Raw genomic sequence first — 6,000 nt, 5'->3', positions numbered from 1 at the left:
GTATATTAAAAAACTCAACAACACCAAAATCCAATCCTAAATGTCATAGCATACATTTACAAACATACATAGCTTGACTTTTAGCTCTGGCCAAATTATTTCCAGTACAATGATGAGAAAACAGTTATCTTTTACTCCACCAACTTACACCACCTATTTTTTTTTAGCCATTTTTATCTTTTGTATACCTTAAGGCTCATCTCTGACCTTCACAACAAAGCCAGCACATGATGAAGGAGAAACACGGTTCTTTGGCATGTGGGGAAATCTGCACAACTGCATCTCTGGTCAATGATCTCTTTCCCTACATTCTGTACTACACAGCCACACTCCTCATGAAAAAAGAGACACACATTGCTGCAAGATGAGGAGGGTATGTGTTACCACATGGAAATGCCTACTCTGCTGTTTTTACTAACAGATACTATGAATCCCCAGGCTGATACAGYTATTTTTATTTTAAACTCAGTAATGGATTGGGACTTCAATCATTTTTCAGAATAAAACACAATTTGGATATATGCAAATAATATCACCAACAACTTACAGACAAAACTAAAGCTGTAAAAAAAAATTGTAAAACGATGAAAGGCACTTGTATTGTCCACCCCATAGAAGCAAGAGAAAAAAAAGGTGTAAGGGTGAATGATAAAAATTACTGTGTCTTAGTGTTCCAGTGATACTCAGTGGATGGCAAGACAATAGCTGTGAACATCTGAAGTAGAAATGACAAAAATTACAGTGCTGAGAAATGACTGTAATACACATCACTCCAGCTCCTGTCATCTGAAATCGACTACTTTTCAGTTGTCAGAAAGGCATAAATGGGGTATAAAATCTGGTAGATTTCCATCCAGGATGTAGAGGGATGGATCCTTTTCCACCACAATACTGCTCCACAGAGTGAGCAGTAGCTGTCAAATGCCCAAGTTGCCAGGCCTTGACCGTAAATTAGAAAGAATACCAGCTTTTTATTTGATCATGGTTACTGCCATGGACATTCATCTGTCATTGACTAGTGTGGTACAGTATCCCTTTCTTGTGTCCCTGAACAATTCACATTGTCTCTTTGCCTGTTCTGTCAAACACAACATCTCTTATGCCAGGATAAAGTTGAGTTGATATCTCAACAGCCTTCCTGACTGAGCCCACTGAGGATGCTTCCACTTGTGAGTAGGCAGAGGTGTTTCCAGAGTTTTCCTGCTAATCCGGTTGCTTGCCAGCAGAAATGTTCACATTTGCCCACAGCTGTGAGGGACAAGCTCTCTTTGGCTGCTCATTCTTGTTTTAGACCATGTTCCATGCAATGACTCACTGGGTGGGGTTGGCCCCTTTGGAAAGCAGAAGGTTCCTGCTGTCAGGGGAGAGGTTTACTCCTAGAAGTGGAGTTTCTGTGGCACAAGAGAGAGAGAATTTCTTCCAAGAGCAGTGAGCCCTCAACTCATGCATAGACTGAGAAACTATTCAGAGGAACAGAGAGTGGAAATCTGRGGCTCTCAGACAGTAGTAATAAATACCCCAGGACCAGAAAGGATTGCTTTGTGTTTATTGGAACTCGGAAGTATTCTGTGTTGTTGAAAACCAGCTACAGGAGCAACCCTGTACTTGCAAGGATAAACTGGGCAGGAATCATCATGGCTACATCAGAGGAACATCAGCACAGCCACAACGAGCCAATGGTTCATTTTGCTCCCTGCTGCATCTCCTATATCACACATGCAGAGTGGCAGTAAAATTGAAAACTATCAAAAGCATTCTGAAAATCTAATAATTTATCAATCACGTCATCCTAATCCATATTTCTATGGAATTCTGGAAAGAACTGAAAAACATTTGTAATGAAGAGCTTCTCTTTACAAAAAAAAAAAAAAAAAAAAAAAAAAAAAAAAAAAAACACCACCAAAAAAAACCATACTGACTTCTTCACAAAAAAAAAAAAAAACCACCACCAAAAAAAACCATACTGACTTCTTCACAAAAGGAATTGAGGTTGACTCGTGCCAATTAAATCCAATGTATCACATATCCATTAATTCTGCTCTTTATTATAGTTTCTACTAATTTTCTCCTCATTGTTTAAAAACAGACTTCTTAATGTCACCCCTGAGTCCTCTGATATAGATGCAATTTAAGTAAAAGGGCATACACCATGACTAGTAATTTAGCTATTTCATCCTTGAATTCCTTTGGATTCCATGAGTGAATTCACTCTGGTCCTGGGGATSTGTGACTGTTCATTTTTTCAGTCAGTTCCAGCTTCCCTTCGGAATCTCTTCATTTGATGTGTCCCCCATAAAGAATGATTTTTCAATAGGAATATCCCTCATTTCTTCTGCCATGAACAGTGATGCAAAAAAAAGTTTCTACCACCTCTGAAATTACTCTGTTCTCTGAGCAGGTTTTTAAGATTGTGATCATCAGTGGACCCTACAAATTTTCTGTCAGACCCATTGTTTCTCATGAGTATTAATAAATACTTAGTGGTAGTTCTGATTACTTTTGCTAGTGGCTCTTCTGTGTCTGTGTCGCTGTTGCTTCCTTGTTTCTAGACATACAAAGGGTGTAAATATCTACATTCTTTCCTATCCCGTMATTGCCAGGTAACTCTATTTTAAAGCAACTGGTTTAGTCCACGTTCCATTAAAATCTTATTTATTTGAGTTTTGAAATATTTCAGTCCTTGAGACATCACTCCAGGGCTAAATCCAGGCAAAGCCTTTTCAGAGAACTGAACAATGAAAGGTATCTTCATAATGCTGTTCTTCGTCTACATCCTACAAAGGATCTAATTTGCTTTCCCATTTCTCCCAAGCAAGAGTCAGCAGGAGTCCACCATCTGCACAGATCAGAAGGAAAAAGCATGTTTCCAAGGTGCTTCAGAAATGTGTTTATTGTCAGCAGTTTCCAGTAAATAATGAATGCTTCCAGAATTACTCTGACAAAACAATTTATGCTTAATTAATCATTGGCTTTTGTTTTCAAATTTGCAAGTAAATGTTTATTTTATGCTCTTGTGTAAAAAAAAAACCAAAAAACTGTTCTGTTTTAGATTTGCACACTTTTTATCATTGATTCTTACACCCACCATCCTAAATCTCAAGAGAGGACATCTGTTACTGAGCAGTCTGTGTGCAAGCCTGGGCTTTCATGTGAAGAAACCACAAAGGAAATCAGACTCTACTGTCCAGTTTATTCTTTATATCCATGCAGCATGTAAAAGTTTAAGGTCTCTCCACTTTAAAAGAATACACCAAAATTATTCCCATCTATGAGTGATTGCCTACTGCATGAAGGAAGCAAATACTGAAGGATGAATTCCATTACTAACAGGGGACAAGCTCCACATTGCATTCACCTCARAGAAGTGACTCTAATCTGGATTCCAAAGGAGCAAACTCTCTGCAAGAAAAAAACTGGAAATCCCRTGGCTCATCTCTATTCTGCGGCGATCCCTCATGATGGCTATCCTGGGAAACTGTAGATTTGGAGGCTTGTGAATGTGTGAGCTCAAATGAAATGACATTTTAGAAGCAGTTATTGGAAATGAAATTAACCACAAGTCTCAAAAAAAAAAGTCCGAATGTATTCATTTGAAATTATTTCATTTCCCTTCAGTCATTTATTTATACATGAACAAGCCATCCTCACTCATCCTATACACAGGACATAAACAGACATAAACAAATTAATTAATTGTTTCTTCAACAGCCTGAAAAAGGAAAGAGTGAGAGATTTTCTGCTTCTAAGTACTTGGAAACTGCTACTATAGGGACTTGATAATTGCCAGAGTWACAAGAAAGAAGCAAGTCTTAAAATGGAAACAGACAAAGTATTTCCTTGAATTTCGGGATATGCACTAGAAGTTTAATCATTCTTCCCTTTACAAGACTAACAGGAGAAAGTATTCTACCTGTAAGACAAATCATATGGTAAGGATGASCCAAACAGTTAAAATTTCAAAACAGTGGTTTTATCCCCTTCTTGCTATGGGGTTTTATTTGCCCTTGATATTCCTTCTAAAAGGTTTTTGAACATGCTTTTGTAAACATTATTCAAATTTCCAGCCACATTTAATTAACAGCCAGTTCAACCAATCTGATTAGGTGGTAGCTTTATCCTGTGTACAGGTAATTCTATTCTGTGCTCAATGATACATTTATAGCCAGCAGCTGCTCTCAGTCTGGGTTGAGTCTCTTCTGGTCACTCTGGTTATTCCCCAGGTCTCGCCATTTCCTTCCCTCTGAACCACACATCCATCACCTCTCTGGGTCTCCAYATGCAAATGAGTGATTTTGTTGTGGGGACACTTCAAATTAAGAAGATTTTGYATGGTCCATTCATGGACTGCTTTTCTCAGCAACTGTGTGTTGGCAACAGCAATCAGTGATAGATCCACTGTTACAGTGTGGTCTGGTCCTTCTCCTCAGTTATGTCCCTGGATGAGCTCCTGACTTTTAAAATCTGAGTACTCAAATGAACAARCTTGTGTGCTATTTAATTTAATTCCATCTAATTTCCCCTCCTATTAATCTGCTTGCTTCCTCTTCTGTTATTTTCCTTTTTTGGAGATCTGATCTTGTCCATTTGAAACATGAGGGGTTTCCTCATCAAATTTCTCTTTTTTGTGCCAAGACCATTATTGATTATATATATTTTTTGCAATAGCCATGAGAGGGTGAGACCAGGACCCTGATTTGGTACCACCTCACATCAAGTCAAACCATGGAGTAAAAATGTTGATATAGTCTAGATGAAACCCAAAAGCAAGTTTTCAGTTTCCTCTTTTGCATGCATGAGTGTGAAACACTTTGCTTTGACACTGTTTTTGAGACAATTTGAACTRAAATTCCAAGGAGAGCCAAACTTGTTAACAGCAAATAAACAGAGGGAGGGGAGATCCAGGAGAGTTACGCAGGGAAATCGCCTGTTGCTAAGAGCTGCTCTTGTCAAGGGAATAGAGATTTGCAAAGCACATCCCTCCCTCTGACAGGAATGGATGGATATTCCCAAATCTCCTGAAGGATAGAAATAAATTACATCTGATCTAGAGAGATATGTTATATACTTGCTCACTGACATATTTTGAAAAGAATTAGTGTAGAAGTTTAAATAAAAGCAGGCAAGTGGGTAGAGCCAGGTAAAGGAGTCTTGCTTTAAATACCCGAGTTCTACAGCAATACAAAGTATTGTTCTCATCCTTAATGATAAGCATAGTAGTAGTATTACTAATAATATCATAAGCACTTCTGTAACAAAGTACAAAAYTAAAGATAAAAGTCATCTTTGTCTGGTGGCAAGCTGCAACATTAAGTGAGGTATATGGAAAATGCCTCAGTCTCAGTAAACCCTTCAAGCATGTATCTTGGGTGATCTGTATTYGAGAAACCATTTTTTTAAAGAAAACTATCTCCAGGTGAGAATMAGCTGGCAGTGAAGTATTTTTCCTTTCTGCACCAGCTGAGGTAGTTGCTCATGGCTGGGAGAGCAAGAGCTGCCTATCTCATCTGTGTCAAATACTGAACAGTCTTTATCCACCACGCTCAATCAGACCTCAGGCAGATCTWTGCATGCTTCCAGTGCATACCCATTTACAGATTTCAGCAGCTTCCACTCCAGAGAAAGTATTCTTTTTTCTGTTGCAATGTGAATGCAGTTCTGTCCCTACATCTTTAAGTCAATGTTGGTTTCCTTACGTATTGTATATGCAGCATTAGAAATTAAAGGACCCCTCCAAAAATTTCAAATAAATAAATAAATCCCCCATCTCGTTCATCGAATCCGTCCTCAGAAAACAAAAAATAATATAATCTCCTTTTCAAACAAATGCTATATTCTGAGCCTGAGACCTCTGTCAGTTCAGATGAGCTGCACCTCTCATCTTACAGAGGTCAATGCTGTGCCGTGAAATGATAATGGCCGACCCCCTCATGTTATTTTTTTAGAATATCATCGTCCCACAGCAGCCAAGCAGCAAGGCTGCTCAGAGCAGCGTTCTTTGCT

Source organism: Malurus melanocephalus, unplaced genomic scaffold (genome assembly GCF_030028575.1).
Source record: "Malurus melanocephalus ecotype Western Australia unplaced genomic scaffold, MMel_1.1 scaffold_57, whole genome shotgun sequence".
Lineage (NCBI taxonomy): Eukaryota > Metazoa > Chordata > Aves > Passeriformes > Maluridae > Malurus > Malurus melanocephalus.
This window is presented reverse-complemented; position numbering follows the sequence as displayed.